The sequence below is a fragment of the Papio anubis genome, chromosome X (assembly GCF_008728515.1).
Source record: "Papio anubis isolate 15944 chromosome X, Panubis1.0, whole genome shotgun sequence".
Taxonomy (NCBI): Eukaryota; Metazoa; Chordata; class Mammalia; order Primates; family Cercopithecidae; genus Papio; species Papio anubis.
Genome location: NC_044996.1, coordinates 19,873,516 through 19,891,422, shown reverse-complemented (window position 1 = coordinate 19,891,422; position 17,907 = coordinate 19,873,516). Strand labels below are relative to the sequence as shown.

The 17,907-nt window shown below is 43.5% G+C and overlaps 1 protein-coding gene and 1 pseudogene across 2 annotated transcripts in view; one reads left to right on the top strand and one right to left on the bottom strand.

The window, feature by feature from the left end:
• The window catches only part of PLAC1 (placenta enriched 1), a 149,359-nt gene that overhangs the window by 51,336 nt on the left and 80,116 nt on the right, over nt 1–17,907 (top strand). The window contains exon 1 of one of the 2 annotated variants that reach the window (XM_031660718.1): nt 4,784–5,636. The exons of the other annotated variant lie outside the window; for it this stretch is intronic. The gene's annotated coding sequence lies outside the window, so the exon portion shown is untranslated. Of the gene's footprint in view, nt 1–4,783; nt 5,637–17,907 lie in introns of those variants that run through there. 2 annotated transcript variants of the gene reach the window in all.
• On the bottom strand, nt 9,492–14,588 carry LOC110742133 (annotated as a pseudogene).

The following is a 17,907-nucleotide window of genomic DNA, read 5'->3' as shown; positions in this document are numbered from 1 at the left end:
CTTTCTTTTTTTTTTTCTGTTAGCGGAACAAAGATGAAATATAGCCCAATGTTCCCTCAACAAAAAGATTTATTAATTTGTACTAATGACTGTTTAGAGAAAAACATAAAAACCAATGTCCTTGTTGAATGCTCCTCGAGGGCAAAATGTGGATGTTATCTGTAAAATCAACAAATTTGTCACCAAAGTGAAATGTTATCTTTTCCTGAAGACTTTCCCAGGCAGCTCAAGGCCTCAAGGACTAGACAGCCTCCCCCATCACCATGATCAAATGAAGAGGGTTAGAACTTGCAGCCATAACTCAAATGCCTTAAGATGGCTCAGATGTGTGTTTGTTTTCAGGTTAGGAACTTTGCTCAGAACCCCTGAAGAAAAGGGACCATGAACCTATTCAAAGACTCAAAGAATCCTCTCAGACCTATGCCCCTCCTTACCAGTGTGTTCTGGTAAATGCTTAACAATCTGCGCCTGCACGTGTGCATGCGCGTGTGCACACACACACCTTTATTTTAAATGTGTGGCATGTGATCCAAAAATAATAAAATATACAATATTCATTCTTGTAAATTTCATACAGCTAATTAACATTCATACTCATGCTTTAGTTCATTTTTACCTAACTCTTGTATCCATAAGCCATCTTTCTTAAGCCTAGTTCAGGGGTGGTCAAACATATTTTGTTAAAGAGCCAGATAGTAAATATTTTAGGCTTTTTTGTTTGTTTGTTTGTTTGTTTGTTTGAGACAGGGTTTCGCTTTGTCACTGAGGCTGGAGTGTAGTGGCATGATCTCAGCTCATTGCAAACTCTGCCTCCCAAGTTCAAGCAATTCTCCTGCCTCAGCCCCAAGTAGTTGGGACTATAGTCGTGCATCACTATGCCTGGACGCTTTTTATGTTTTTTTGTAGAGATGAGGTTTTATCATGTTGAGCGGGCTAGTCTCGAACTACTGGGCTCAAGCAATCCACCTGCTTCAGCTTCCCAAACTAGGATTACAGGCATGAGCCACTGCGCCTGGCTAAGCATTTCAAGCTTTGTGGCCACATAGTCATTTTTTTTTTTACAACACTTTAAAAATGTAAAAATCATCCTTTGCTTGTGGGCTACACAAAAACAGACTGTGGGGAAAGTTCTCAACTCTTGGTCAAGACAATCAACACAACAATAGATTAAGCACTGCTTTGTAGCATTTGCCAGTTTCCGTGACATAAATAGTCCTACCATGGCCAACTTCAGGCTACACAACTTGATGTCACAGAATGTGGAGTTGGGAAGAGATGCCCAGTGGCAGAACATTATGTAGTATTTCCACTATACTGATACAAAAGATATAAGTAACCTCAAGAGCATGGATAATAGCAAAATGTAGTAAAATAATTAGAAAGGGATGAGTTTCACATATGTATTAGCTTTGTGGGTTTTTTTGGTTTCGTTTTTTGAGACAGGGTCTCATTCTGTCACCCAGGCTGGAGGGCAGTGGCATGATCGTAGCTCACTGCAGCCTCGACCTCCTGGGCTCAAATGATCCTCCTGCCTCAGCTGGGACCACAGGTGTGTGGCACCACACCCAGCTAATTTTTTTAAAATTATGTTTTGTAGAGATAGGGTCTCCCTATGTTGCCCAGACTAGTCTGGAACTCCTTGGCTTGAGTCATCCTCCCACCCCAGCCTCCTAAAGTGTTGGGATTACAGGCATGAGCCACCACGCCCAGCCAAGCTTAGTTTTTTCATATAATTTATTTAATTGCAAGGTTATATAATTTAATTTCTAATAATGGCTGAATTTAACAACTCAGCTCTCAAAATTAATTTGTCTCTTGTGAGTTGGTATGAGCACACCACTGTGACCATAACAAATTTCAACCTGTCTGTTTTGTTGGGAGGTAGGTAAAAAGAGAATCTTCACTCAATTTGGTCCATTATTCCTTGTAACAAAAGAATTTACTACAGGGTTTCTTTGAAGCTGGGAGTTTCCCTGGCTCTTCTAAAATAGGAAATGATTTTAGATGTTATTTTTACGTATTTTCAAAAAGAGGTCTGTCTCTATTCTAAACTGCTTCCTGACCACCTTTTGCTTCCAAATAATGAGAACTATTTAAAGGAAAAAGGAACTACTGTAGTGTGGTTTTAAGAAAAGCACATACTTTGCTCTTTCAGAAGTAGTTACACAATACTTCTGCCCATAAACTGGGGAAGAGTTAAAATAGCTTTCCAAGGTTCCTCCCAGGGCTGTGATTTTCCTCTCATCTGCTCAGGTAATGCCACTCATGGTGCTCATTCATTTATTCAGCTATTTGAGCATCTATCAACTGCTCGCCAGTGTACTGAGCTCCAGGGACACAGCAGAATGCAAGAGAGAAATGGCCCCTGCTGAATAAGTAATTATGTAGATTATTATTTACTTATACTTTACATTAGTACCTTAAAGGAGAGCATATAACATAGCGGCCTGATCTATTCTGGGAGGCTCAGGATGTGGCATTTAACCTGACACCTGAAGAATGAGTAGAAAGCCATGCCAAGGAAGAGACAAAAAGTAGAACACCCTTCCTTCCAGGTGATGGGGACATCCTATAGGATGCTTGCCCAAAGCACAGGTACACATACAATACATACACAGATACACAGCATATGTTTGATATTAAAGTTCAATGGGGGGAGAAATTAGAAAAAAAAAAGACGACGTCTTAAAAGGCTCCTGGGATGAAGGGGATGATAATTTTTCAAAAACAACATTGAGAAACATTGCTTTATATAAACAACTTGGTGCTCTTGAGCTATTATCACAGCAGTGGCAGAGCTAAGAGGCTGACTCCTCCCATGAGGACTAGCTACAGACCTGCAGGCTCCAGAGACTGATACTAAGACAGGAAGTTAGAGGACTCATGGTTTCCCACAACTCCGGAAAATATCCTCTGTTATCTTTCAAATACTGCCTCTTCCTCGTTCTCTCTCTTCCCTCCTTCTGGAACTCCAACAGGACACTTACTGGAACTTCTCATTCTGTCCTCCATGTAGCTTAGCTTTCTTTTCTTATTTTTCTTTTTCTTTTTTTCTTTTCTTGAGACGGAGTCTCACTCTTTCGCCCAGGCTGGAGTGCAGTGACGCGATCTCGGCTCACTGCAAGCTCCGCCTCCCGGGTTCACGCCATTCTCCTGCCTCAGCCTCGCCCATAGCCCGCCACCATGCCTGGCTAATTTTTTGTATTTTTAGTAGACATGCTGTTTCACCGTGGTGTCGATCTCCTGACCTCGTGATCCATCCACCTTGGCCTCCCAAAGTGCTGGGATTACAGGCGTGAGCCACCGTGCCCGGCTCCTTTCTTATTTTTCATCTCTTTATTCCTCTGCTCTGCATTCTGGATAATTTCCTCAGCTCTATCTTCTGGTTCACTCATCCTCTCATCAACTGTGTTTAGTTTGTTGTTTAATCCCTCTGTTAAGTGTTCTCTTTTCCATTGCAATGCCTATATTTCGGTTCTTTTTTGCATTCACCTGTATTTTTCAAACTATTCTATTCTTGCCTTCTAGTTTCTATTCCTTTTTAAAACCTCTTTCAGTCAGGCACGGTGGCTCACGCCTGTAATCCCAGCACTTTGGGAGGATGAGGCGGGTGGATCACCTGAGGTCAGGAGTTCAAGACCAGCCTGGCCAACATGATGAAATCCCATCTCTACTAAAAAATACAAAAATTAGCCGGGCATGATGGCAGGCACCTGTAATCCCAGCTACTCAGGAGGCTGAAGCAGGAGAATTGCTTGAACCCGGGAGGCGGAGGTTGCAGTGAGCCGAGATCGTGCCACTGCACTCCAGCCTCGGTGATAGAGCAAGACTCTGTCTCAAAAAAAAAAAAAAAAAAACTTTGAACATTTTCAGCATACTTATTTTAAAATCCCTTTTAGATTTCCCTATGAGCTGTGGTTCTTAAGGTATGAATTCTTCCATTGGTTGTACAAGTCTTATGGTGGTTTATTTCCTCACAGACTTAGTAAGTTCTAGCTATGCATTCATCCTGAGTCATAGATACAAACACAGATTCATGTGCTATATACCACCTGGGTTTGAATTCTGGCTCTGCCACTTAGTACCTGTGTGTTCTTAGGTAGGTTATTTAATCTCTCTGTTCTTCAGTTTCAGTATCTGGAAAACAGGGCTGTTCTACAAATGAGTTATTAGGTTGGTGGAAAATGACTGCAGTTTTTGCCATTTATTTCAACGACAAAAACCACAATTACTTTTGCATCAACCTACATAATATAAGCCAAGCACTTAGGACAGTGTCTGGCACATAATTAAGCACTTGGCTAGTGTTATTACTGTTATTTGGCAGGAATTGTTTTACCTTGGAGTCTTGTGTACTTTGGGTTATGTGACTGCCTACTCTCAGCTCAAAGTGGCCAGTACACTTCTGAACTGTGTTTTTCCCCCATCCCCACTTATGGGCCAGAACTTCCCACTGCTAACTTTCCATAGGAGCTCAGATTCCACTCCCGTTCCCACCCTGCCATTCAAACTCTTCGCCCAGGATGTGTGACCACCTTTGGTTCTTCTGTAGGCTGTATAGTTACTGCTATGGCTTTGAGCTCTCTTTTCATTTCTGGCACTAGAATATGTTTATTTTTGCTTCTGCTCTCTACGACAGATTTAAATTTTTCGAAAAACAATGTGTTTGGAGCAGGAGAGGAGCTTCCTGCAACAGCTCAGGCAACCATACTGATGAGCAATCCCTAAAAATTCTTTTTTTTTTTTTTTTAATTTTAAGTTTCGGGGTACATGTGCAGGTTTGTTATGTAAGTAAACATGTGCCATGGTGGTTTGCTGCATCGATCAAACCATCACCTACGTATTAAGCCCAGCATGCATTAGGTATTTTTCCTGATGCTCTCCACCCGCCACAGCCCCCTGAGAGGCCACAATGTGTGTTGTTCCCCTCCCTGTGTCCATGTGTTCTCATTCTCCCTGAACATTCTTCCTGAAGAGGCTTACCTCTCATTTGGCAGTGGGCTCCTTGAGAGAACTCAGGACAAAGGCTGGATTCCTGGCGGGAAGGAATATATATTATTTGTTTTTGTATTCCCTGTGCCTGATATACTTGATATATGTTTACTGAATAAAGACATGAAAGACTACCTTGGCAACAGCAAGCACTACAAGTGGCCAGCTCACTGCTTGATTTCTCTAAGAATTACCACCACCATGTTGTAACCCTCTACCCCACCCTTCTTCCTGTGAATGAGCTCTGTCAAGGTGACATGGTTTCTAACACATGACAGTAGGTATCATTCAATCACTGATGATCTCAAGGGTGAGTAGGTTTCTTTTACTCTGTAAACAAAATGCCAAACTGGGAAATGCTGCAGAGGCCACATATTATTCTGACTTTCAGAGTATTGTTTCGAAAGCACCAGAGTAAAATGTTAAGCAGGTAGCTGATGCAATCTGGCAAAGTCAGTATCTAGCTCTATTTATATAAAGACACACACATATATCAGGCCATCAGAAGGATTTGTATAGAGAGTGACTCTCCTATGAAGGTAAAGGCCACCCCCTTTCAGTTCCAGTGACTGAGATACATTTTTCCAATCCCGGGGGCAAATACAGACACAGCAAGTTCCTTCTTCCCTTTGGAAATTTGGCAGGTAAGTCAAGTCTGTCTCTGTTGCCACATTCTCTCAAGATTTTATGACTGTGCACATGGCCTGTATGAAAGCTTCACTTAGGTCACCTTATGTCTTGGCAGCCAGTATGGTATATGACGATTCAGGAAGACCCTGGTGTTTCCCAGATGGGGCCAGATCTGGCCGTGCAATTATTGCCCTCCAGCTGGGAAATGTGACATGGGGGTGATGAAGTGGCTGCTGAGAAGGAGGCAGTTAGACTCTGAATTTGGTCTGTTCTTTATTTAAATCTAAAGATTGAACACACACACGTAGATCTAAAATCAATAATACACACACACACACACACACACACACACACACACTCACACATGCACCACTCCCCAACTGCACAGGGTATTTTTTAGGGATTCATGTGGATTCCCCTTAACACATATTTCCCAGTCTAATTGCCTATTCTTTCCCCTGTTTACATGCCATCTCATCATTCTCCTTCCTTTACTCTCCTACTTATCTTTATCATTGCTTTTAACTGTGTGTTCCCATTAACCCAGATGATCAGTTTCAGACTCTTTGAGAAAGAGACAGGGACCCTAAATCCATTGTGAGCTGCTTTGTCTCATTCTCTCCCATGACCACAGAGAAGCATGTCTCTGTACCTTGATTCTCAGAGGAAACAGAGTCAGAAGCTACACCACCACTGGTAGCACAATGTTACTCTCCGGATGGACATTCTCATTTATAAAAAGAGTACTAGAATAAATTGCATTCTAATCCCAACAGCTCTAATAACTTGTCCTTCATTCTGTCAATATACTGATCACTGTTACTACAGAGGCAGCAGGGAACAAATATGGGCTCTGTATTTAAACAGACTTGGGTTCAAGTTCCAGCTTCAGCAGTTAATAGCTGAGTGACCCTGGGCAAGTTGCTTATCCTCTCTGAGCTTGTTTCTTCATCTGCTAAATTGGCATCAAGTAGAATATACAGACAGTCCCCAACTTGCAACTGTTTGGCTTGCAATGTTTTGACATTATGACAGGTTTATTAGGGTATTGAATGCATTTTTGATTTATGATATTTTTGATTTGTGATGGGTTTATCAGGACATAGCCCCATCATAAGTCAAGGAGCATCCATATATTCAAAGTGCTGGATACATAGTCGGTGCTCTATAAATAGGTAGAATTACTATGATTATTTGGATGATGGTTGCAACCCTTAGTCCTTCCTTCCTGTCTCACTGGAGTTAGAGACAATCAGAGTTAAAAGAAGGACTCTAAAGATGAATAAAGCATCTTCTCACGGTCAAGTGCCAGCTCTGAGCTGCTGAATGCTCAGCATAGCACTGGCTCTCTAAGAGGCTCTAGGAGAAACAATGGGTAGACCTACTCCTGCTCTCAAAGGGCCCTGGCCATCCAAATGAGCAGATAAGATGAAAATGTCCACAAATGTTAAAAAAGGAAAAAAAAAAAAGGCTGGGCATGGTGGTTCATTTCTGTAATCCCAACACTTTGGGAAGCCGAGGCAGGATTGTTGAACCCAGGAGTTCAAGACCAGCCTGAGCAATGTAGGGAGACACTGTCTCTACAAAAACTAAAAATAAAATAGTCAGGCTTGGTGGTGCACACCTGTGGTCCTAGCTACTCAGGAGGCTGAGATGGGAGGATCAGTTGAGCCCAGGAGATCGAAGCTGCAGTGAGCTATCATCACTCCACTCCACTCCAGCCTGGGGGACAGAGCACAACCCCATCTCAAAAAAGAAAAGAAAAAAAAGATGAAAATGTAAATATGAGTGGGCAATAAGACTAGTATCTGCTAAATTATTCCCTGTAGGCCACAAGTGCTGTGGACATTCAGAGAGGGGGTGCTGCTGTGAATAAGAAGTCCTCCTGGAGGAGGCAAGGCTCCAGCTGAGACTTAAAGAAAGGATGAGGCTTGGAGTGACCCCTAGAAAAGGTGGGAGCTCTGTGGGCAAATGCTGGTCAAACTTGAGAGGTAGGGACAACTGTTATTTCCAATTTACAGATAAGAAAGTGGAAGGCCAGATAAGCCTAGTGACTTCTCTAAGGCCACTCAGCAAGTAATTGGCAGTGCTAGGATTTAGGTAGAGATCTGTCTCTGGTGTTGAAGGCTATGTTCAAAGCTGGCTCTGACTGAAGAAAGATGGGAAATAGGCAATAGCCATCGATGGTTTTCCAGATAGGAGTGACATAGAAAAGGCAGTGTGTTTTCTATATTCACAGTGCAGCAGGTGTTCAGGGGAAGATTCTGGCACTAGAGGGGTCAATTAGGAGGCAGTTGCAATACTTTAGGGCTGAGGTATTGAAGGCCTGATCCAGGGTAGGGGCATGGTGGGACTAGAGAAGGCATTAAGCCGTTAGGCATGTCAAAGGGCAAATTCACAGACTTGGGAACTGGCTGAATATGAAGAAAGAAAGACAGCAGGATGATTAAAGAATCTGATATGGGAACCAGAAGACTGGGCAATGCTGCTACTAGGCATATTGGGATAGCATACTCATTTTAAGGTTGCTGTTTATATAAAACAGAGCCTGGTTTCTTTTATTACTATTGCTATTAAATCTTTTAATTTTTTTGAAAAACCCACATACCATGAGAAAACAGACAAATTCAGAATATGAGATATTCTACAAGACTAGCCTGAACTCTTCAAAAATTCAGTGTCACACACAAAAATTAGGAGCACACACTGTTCTAGATTAAACGACACTAAAGGGACATAAGTAGATGCAATACACAAACCTTGGTTTTGGATTCTGGATTTTACAAAGCTATGAAAGACATTTGGGGAATATTGGGGCAATTTGAATATGGAGGATTCAAAATTAAATTATATTAGGAGATTATTGTTTATTTTCTTAGCTGTGATAATATTTTGTGGTTAGGAGGGAGAATCTTCTTATTCTTTAAAAAGTCATTCTGGAGAATTTAGTGGGAATGTGTTATGATGCCTGTGACCTTCAAATATGTGTGTGTGTGTGTGTGTGTGTGTGTGTAAATAGACTGATAGAAACAGAACTACACAGCAACTATGTTGAAATGTTAATTGTGGAATCTTGGCGGTTATATGTATGTTCATTGTTCTACTTCTTTGATCTATTTGTAAGTTTGAATGTTTTCAAAATAAAAATTCTGGAAAAAATAATGCATGAACATTGTAAAAAAAAAAAAAACAGTAAAAAAGGGTATGGGGGGAACCCTTCTACCCCAGACATCCAATATGCCTTCCCAGGAGCAACCACTGGTCACGTTTCTTGAAATTTTATCTGCATTTTACAAGCCTATGTATGTGTTTGTAAATTCTGTTAATAAATAGGTTCATGCTATGCATCTTTTTGTTAGCTACAAATAGACTCTCTTATCTATTCAACTGGGAGAGTAGTTAGTTAATTAAAATCAGTAAAAGTGGAAGTGCTTGGACCCACTAGGGAGCCGTGACCAAGTGCATCCAGAATACTGTGGGTATCAATCAGTGCATTTTACACAGGAAATGCAGAGCATCCTTTAATTGTGAGAGTTGGCCCCACAGACGTCAGCTAAGCGAGATTCCACTGTAATGGCGGCAGCCTGCTTTTTTTTCTCACTTCAGGAGCCTTCCTGGAGGTGTCAGGAAGGCCTAGGTCTGCCACCATGGCCCCTGAGCCACTGGTAGAACTTTCAGGAATGAGAGAGATGAGCTATTGGGCTTGGGGAGAGGTGAAGTCAGCAAGTGCATGAGGGGCCTGGGCCAGGACTCTTCTCATATGAACCCCACAGGCATACCCTGACTGTTCCATATAACCATGTGTAGATCTGTCTCATTCTTTCAGTACAGTTTTTAGGATGAATTGCTTTTAGGATGAGTATGGTTTTAATCATATTGTGCTTCAGGTGATGGTGGAACATCTGGGTAGAAAAAACATTGCCTAGGCTTACTGAACTTGCCTGATCGTAAGAATCATTTGGGTATTTGTCTAACAAGCTTTCCAGCTAGGGCAGTGCTACCATACGCAGTTGGAGAACCAGGACTGGGGCTCCAGTGACAGGACTGCACTGAAGGATGGAAGCTCCACTAATGGTACTAGTTAAAGGCATGAGAATAGACAGAGAAGGCAAGATGCCTGAGAAATGCTGAAGTCCAAGGACGGAGCCCACTAACTCCCATACGAGCTTCTTTCCCCAACCCCTCCCCTCCAGAGATGACTGCCTCCTTTTGCAATCATTGGGGTCACATTTCCAAAGCATGTGCAGCTTTGAATATGAAAACCTTCCCTAACTGCCAGCACCTGGGCAAATTCAAATCACATACTTGGACTCCTCCTTGCAAATGGGAAGGATGATTGGAAAAATGTGACTCCAGAAACCAGATCTGGACTGAACTGAAATTGCCTGAAAAATGAAAGTATTGGCACAATTAACAAAAAGGGACTGGATTCCTTTATTTATTTTATTTATTTGCAGCTAAATCCTACACAGCTTGCAGACCTTGGGAGACAGCCATCCTTTTATCATTCCTGATATGGACTTGAATTTCTAAGAAATGACTTTTTTAATGGTCTGTGGAATTGAACTCCTACTAGAAGCAGTCCTAGGACTCCCAGTCACAATGTTTTAAGAACAATCCTGAGACAAGAGCAAGAGCTCTGAGGGGACTTGAGTGCCCACAGACCCATTAAGCCATGTGCTGACCTCAAATTGATCTTTTCAGGTGTCCTAGAAAACCCAGCTCTGCACCTAACTCACCCTCTGCATTGGGACAAGGTAGAGCAAGGCCTGATGTCATTTTAGGGACCCACAGTGGCAGAGGACTGCATTGGCTTGTCACACTGCCTGAAATGTTTGCATTTCAGTGTGAAGCACTGAAGTCCCCTGTCTTCTCTAAATCAAAGTGTCTCAGAGGTAAAGACAGGATCTCTAATTTTTTAAGACAAGCAGCTTTTCACTTAAGGTTAAAAACCAAATGGAGAAGGGTGGGTAGTGATGTGTCTGGGTTTTGTTGTAAGCCTGGAGGGTGAGCAGGTGGTTAGGAGAGAGAAGGGTGTCAAGAAGGCCCAGGCCTTCCCTGAGCCACTGGTAGAACCTTCAGGAATAAGATTGATGAGCCATCGGGCCTGAGGAGAGGGCCTGGGGAGTGTGTATGAGGGGCCTGGGCCAGGACTCTTTTCATATGTGGCCCCACAGGCACACCCTTACTGTAATGATTGTGGAATCGGGAAGCCATCACCACAGTTTCCAATTCCTTACCACTATTATTACCATGACTGTGCTGAGTGCATGTGCTTTGAATTTTCAGTGAGCCTGCTAGCCCAGGGACACTTCTACCTGCCCCGTTATGCGTGACACAGACTGATGGACCACAATAGCAGAGAGCAGTCGTGGGCCTCACATCTGGGGGATCAGGCCTCAAGGATTTTGCGTGACAGTTTATTCCAGCTCTTCCATGTCTCTGAAGAAATCCACAATTTTGATTTTCTGTAACCACCCCCACCCCCCGCCCCATGCTTTTAAAAGCACATATTATGTGCCAGATGCTAGAGGAAGCATATTGGATATATCATTTATTTAATCCTTACCACAGCACTGTGAGGTAGATGTTATTGTTAACCAATTTTACAGATGTGGAAACTGAGGCACAGAGAGATTAAGTAACTTGGCCAGCACTGCTCTGCTCCAGCAGAGCTTCTGGAAGTCAGCTGGCCAGCTAGACTCTTTCAGATTACTTTTCCTAACCCAAGCCCACTTCTGAATTGTCTCTCCCTATTGATTCAACCCCTGTGGTGAGGGGTTTATCTTCAAATGAGGTTTCCTGGGATAGCCCTGCTGTGGAGTCAACCTGACCAAGGGCCAGCTGCACCACTCACCTGGGGGCAATTGCCTGTAGAACCAGAGAACAGAAATAAGAAACTTCACTAGGGTTGGCCACAAACCACAAGATCCTCTAGAAGGACCCCAAAATGTCCGTGAAGACCAATAGTCGGATTACTGACCGTGCCGCCAGAGAAAGAAAGTGCAGCCTACCAACTATCCATCCAATTTGAGCCACATGACTTGCCAACGTGGGTGTTTTCTGAGGAAAACCTTCAGTTCACCCAGCAATTCTAGCCTAAGCTCTTTTCAGAGTCTGCCTGAACTAGCTAGATAGTTGCCTCTGGGTCACTGTAACCCAAAAAGGCTTAATTAAAATCAGGAAATAGGCTCAAGTTCCTCTGCTGCAATACTATAAACTTTAGATAGGTCCAAGTAGGCTGCAAGGACACACAGGGATAAAAGGTACTTTGGGATACAGCACAGTCGTCTGGGATACTCATATACACACCCACATGATACCCTCCTTCCCCCATAGAAATTAAGAAATGAGAAAAGGAAAGTATTTGGCTCTAGATGAGCTTCCTTTGTAAAGGCTGGAGACAACAGCATTTGTCTACTGAACACATTTTGCCTGGGTATGGGGGAAGCAATCTCTCTAGCCTGAGGGTCTCAGGCAGGACTTGGCCTGGTGGGTGCTTAGGGCCAAGTGGGGGATGACTGGCAGGCCAAGGGCATGAGGAGGATAGAGGAAGAAAGGGGGCAGAAGGTGAGAGGCGTGAGAGACTAGAAAGTGAAGGGAACAGGCACAGAAGGGAGAGAAGAGGGACGCCAGAGATGTTTGGAGTAGGGGCAGCTGGGAGAACCCATGGTGCTGACAGTCAGCTCCGCATCATGATAAAGCCATTTCCTGTTTATCAGACATGATTAGGGCATTAGAGTTCTCATACCAAAGATTTATCTAAGAGTAGACATTTGGCCCCTTTGGGTATCAATCCTTTTGGAACTCAGTTTTGTTTTTTGTTGTTTTTATTTGTTTGTTTTTACTATGAATATACCTTATTTAGTCATTTTTGTTTACAAGTGAAACTCTGGGAATTCAAAATTAACATCATTACCTATGAGCTTCTTATAGACACCAGAAAAAATTTCAACCTTGTGTGCCACATTGTTCTGCTGTGCTTTGTCCAAATGAACCTTTGCCAGGCAGCTGCCATCCAGTTTCAAGTGGATTCTCTTGCCCACAATTTAACTTGGAAAGATCAAGTCCTCAAGATCGCATGGTACACAGCTATCAGAGTATGGCTCCTGTGATGCTTTTGCTTATTTTTTGTATGGCTTTTTCAAGTTGGCTTAGGCAGAATTCTCCTCTGAGTAATAAAGACAACATGCTTCTCACTGAACTCTTTCTCCAATTCACGTACTAGCCAGACTTGGATTTTCTGGGAAGATTTCAGTTGAGAAACAGGAACAAAGATTATGATAGCTTTCTGACTACCACCAACTTCAGTTTCCTTGGCTGCTATGATATTCAGCTCCCTGAGCTGAGTCTTGAGGTCCACGTTCATCTTTGGCTCCAGAAGAGCCTAGGAGATGCCGAACTTGAACTTGTCTGGCTTCTTGCCTTTGGGCTTCTTGATCCTGGTGTTCAAACTGAACATGGGCTTCTCCTTGCTGAGTACTGGCTTAGGAAGAAACCCAAGTCTCACAGTTTGGGATAGATAGCTTTTTGAAATGTATTCAGACTCCACTGCTTTCTGAAACTAAATGTCCTGAGTCCTTTTTCTGGAAAGAGTGGTAAAAGAGGCAAGGAGTTTGCTTGTGAAAATTGGTTTAATTCTTTAAATAGATATTTGTTTATTCAGGGCCTCCTATGCACTAAGCACTGTGTTGGGTGCTGTGGACATGACAGACCTGGAGCCTTCTTATGGAGCTTGTTCTGCCTATAATTTGGCCCATTTTGAGGGGGTCAGAGAATGAACACTTCCACTTCCTAAACTGTGCTGGGCTGTGATGCAGTGAGGTCTTTGAGGGTCTCGGGAATAAGTTGGGTTGTTTGCCCTTATAATAAAAGGCTCCAGATTGTGGTGCCAAGACTTCCCAGTGTCAGCTGTCACTCTGTGCTGCTGTTACCGTGTTGTTTCTTTAGGAGCAGAAAGATGTGATCTCTTTCCTAACCCTGTAACAAAAGACAGTTAACAAGAGAAAAGCATTTAGCAAACTTATTTAATCAAATTTTACATGACATGGGAGCTTTCAGAAATGACGACCCAAAGGCCCAGGGAAAATGGTGTATTTTTATGCTTAGGTTCTATAAAGAACGTATAGAAATGTGATTGGACAAAGGGTATGATCTAATGGTAACAGACTGAAGGCAGAGGGTACCCAGTAAGTCTTGTCTGTTTAGATTCTTCTTGGCTTTTCTGTGTAGCATTCCTTCCTCCAGGGTATAGGGCAGGAACTCTCTGGCATGAGGGTCTGCAAGGGAGAAGTGACCTTTCTAGATCGTATGGGTTGCCTTGGGGGAGAGAGGTTCCAGTTTCTATGATTCACCCGGGGCGGGAGACAGGAGGGTAGGAGAAGGTCAGGGAGGGTAGGAGAAGGTCAGCGAGAGACTTTGCTTCTGAGGTGGCAACTGAGATCTTCCAGTCTCCTTTAGTTCAAAGTACTCAGCATGCCAAAGCACCATCATTTGGGGTATCATTTTCTGAGGGCTAGCACTTCTTATCTGCCATGTTATTTAACACATGTTTGCCTAGGCTAGGGCCTTACAGTGGCTTTTCTCTCCCACGGAGTATAAAGTGGATGTGTTTTGTGATAATGGTTGGCCAGTTGGATGTATTTTCTCTTCCTCATTAGTGCTAAGCTGCATTCCACATGGTTGAGGTTGCTGGAAGTACAGCTTCCAAAGAAGTGAGGACTTATAGTATAGTATAGTCAGTGGCATGCTGGCAGAAGTCCAACAATTGCCTCCCTCAGTTGAGCAGGGAAGGGAATGCTGGTTTATAGTGTTTGCTGATTTCCATGGTGTAAATGCTCCCACCATGGCCAGTTTCAAGCTCCTGACATGACATCACTGAACAAGGAGTCAGGAATACATGTGCAACAGCATGGCATCGTAGAGTATTTCCGCCACACAGATACAATAGATGTAAATAACTTCAAAAGCATAGGTAACATAAGTGTAGTGAAATAATTAGGAAGTGATGAGTTTTGAGTATTCATTAGCTTTGTCTGGTTTTTTTTTTTTTTTTTTTTTTGAGACATAGTCTCCCACTGTCGCCTGGACTGGAGTGCAGTGGCGCTATCTCGGCTCACTGCAACCTCAGCTTCCCAGGTTCAAGTGATTCTCCTGCCTCCATCTCCCGAGTAGCTGGGATTACAGGCACCCGCCACCACACCTGGCTAATGTTTTGTATTTTTAGTAGAGACGGGGCTTCACTCTGTTGGCCAGGCTGGTCTCAAACTCCTGACCTCGTGATCCACCCGCCTTGGCCTCCCAAAGTGTTGGAATTACAGGTGTGAGCCACTACGCCCGGCCAGCTTTGTCTTTAGCATAACCTAATTGTAAGTTTAGATCATTTCATTTTTAACAATGGCTATATTTAACAAACTGGCCCACAAAATTCATGTTGAACCATTGATTCTCACTATCTGGATGAGTGTGGTGCTGCCTCACTTTTCTCTTAGCTTAAACAGTAGAGAGTCTGAGTAAACTGGGTCCCAAGGCTCTTGCCCCCACTTTAACCAGAGCAGCCCTGCTTGTATTCATTTCATACATAATGGGGTTCTGTGTTTGAGCAGAGGGTTCCAATGTTTTTTATTTTTTAATCTTTTTTTTCTGTCACCCAGGCTGGAGTGCCGTGGCACAATCTCGGCTCACTGCAACCTCTGCCTCCTGGGTTCAAGAGATTCTCATGCCTCAGCCTCCCGAGTAGCTGGGACTACAGACATGTGCCACCATGCTGGGCTGATTTTTGTATTTTTAGTAGAGACAGGGTTTCGCCATGTTGGCCAGGCTGGTCTTGAACTCCTGACCTCAAGTGATCCATCCACGTCAGCCTCCCCAAGTGCTGAGATTACAGGCATGAGCACCCAGCCTCCATGTTTTTTAAATGTTTTTTTTTTTTTCTTTTTTTGAAAAGCATTGGTATAGATGGTCTATGAGGTTCCTTCCATTTATGGTGTCTTAAGTTAGCCATGTCTTGCTAACCTTCCATTTTCCCTTTCGTTCCCTTGTCCCCTCTTGTCACTCAGGCATCCTATTCCTGCTATTCCCAGAGATCTTTCTGTCCCATCCCAGGCTCTCCATCTTCACTGAAGAGATAGCTGTTATCAGCTGATATGGTTTTAGATGATATTCCTCCCAGGCATATTTTACTTTTCAAGATGTGACTCCAGAAGACACATAAGGTCTTTCAAATACAGAGAAATGAATTTCTAAAAGCTGGAATTCCAGGCAGGGTGCTGGAGGTGAGGGGTGGGGTGCTGTCTGTACTCAGTGCCCTTAAAATCATAACACTGAACAGTCAGACCTGATTCTACTTTGCAGTATCCTTCAAAAATCTCTTGATTTCGATGGGTTGCTAAGTTACCCCCAAAGAATGGCCCAAGAGTGTATCTCTATTTTTCTTTACACAACACAGTTTTCTTGCAGTGAAAACTAAAACCTTATCCTAGCAGATGTTTGGTTTGTCTTCCCCTGAATGCAGTTTTCATCCCTGGAAATGATAGAGAGGCTGCAAAGGTTATGGATATGACACAATCCTTTCTGAAGGCAAATTCACCCTCTTTAGCATGCCAGAAAAATTATTTTTCCAGGAAAACTAAACACTAAGCACATGCTTGGATGTTCCTTTCAAGCAAGAGAGGAGCCCTTTCTATCCCATTAAGGTCAGGCAATTGCCCAAGTGATTTGCTTCACTGCCTATCATAACGGGGAGTGTGGGACGGAACCAGCAGGGGTTTACTCTCATCTCTCTCCATCCAGCAGGCTAGCCAAGCAAAGTTCATAGGCACAGGCACCCTCCGAAGCCTGGAGTCAGAGAGGCTGAGGCTGGGGGCCACTCGGGACCCCTCCAATACACACACACAAACACACACACACACACACACACACACACGGATGCATGCATGCACACACATAGAAGCCCACAACATTCCCTCAGTTCAACACGGCAGCTCATGAGGGTCAGTATAATGGAAGGAAAAGTAGAGCAGAGCAGTGGAATAAGATGCATGGAACCTGGTTGCCCAGGAGGCCACGGGATGGGGCACAATAATGAGCTTCTTGGCCAGCTGCCCAGTCTGCTGGGTACATATTGTTCAAATGTAGATAGGACAGCCAGTGGCCCAGGAGCTGTGGGGGACAAGAGGGCTGCTATTTCCTGCCTACATGGCTACCTTCGGAGGCCTAGGGGTACTTTCCCTAGCTTTGCTTCTCAGGTTCTGTCCCCACTTCCTACACCAGCAGCAACCTCCCTTTGGCCCCATTTTGCTGAGGACATGGCTCACTATCTGAAGGCTTCAACTGTAAGGAGGTACGTATGCATGCCCAACACACAAAACAGACCCGAAGCCAAACTCTGTCCAGTTGAGGCCAACTTAGGCAATAAATCTTGCTCAATTCCCTGGTCAGAATACCTCTGGCTACCTCTGCAAGCCCAGTCTAGTCTTGATCCAGGGCCCTTTGGCCAAGGTCCCTGCACAGTCGGCACTCTTTCCTCTTCTCTGTCCAAGCTGAGCTCACTCTCCCCTGGCTTTCCCCAAAGTCCTTCACTTTCAGAATTGGAATCTTTTGAACCAAAACTTTCTTTCTTACAAAAATATCTTCTCTCTCACCACTAGCCTTCCATTCTAGACTTCTAGGTTCTCTTGTGTCTTCTAACACTTGAATTCTGAGGGAATTTGGTCTCTCCAGGGGAAGCAGAGAGGCACTCCTTATTTATCCAATAATATTGAATGGCTAATTGTCATTTATAGACCATCATGGAAGTCATCAATCTCAGAGTGTGCTTTCCCTGTATCACTTGCTCCTGATGTTGGAGAGAGATTCGAAATCTAAATGTAAGCCACCAGCAAAATACTGTCTCTTCAACGCACCAAAAGGAGGGAAAGTTAGCTTATCTTGTAGAATCTTTCAAAGTACTGTGGACTGGTTGAGTAAGGGTAATTAGAAAAAGGAAAAGGGAAGTCAAGGACAAATTCCCATGTAGTTGAAGAAGTCTCACAATAAAGTAAAATTTCCCAAGAATTGCCGGAAAGCAAGTCTTACAACATTGGGAAATGATGAGTCCAAGAATTTCAGAAGAGCCTCCACCCTTCACCTGGCCTTGAAATCACCAAAGAGCTCCTACTGCTCCACTCCAGGCTCAAGAAGCAAGCTGCTTTTCACTGCTACTTTTCAAAGTGTGCTCATATCCATTATCTCATTTGATTCTCACCATGACCCTGTGAGGTAGGTAGGACAGATATTAGTTTTCCC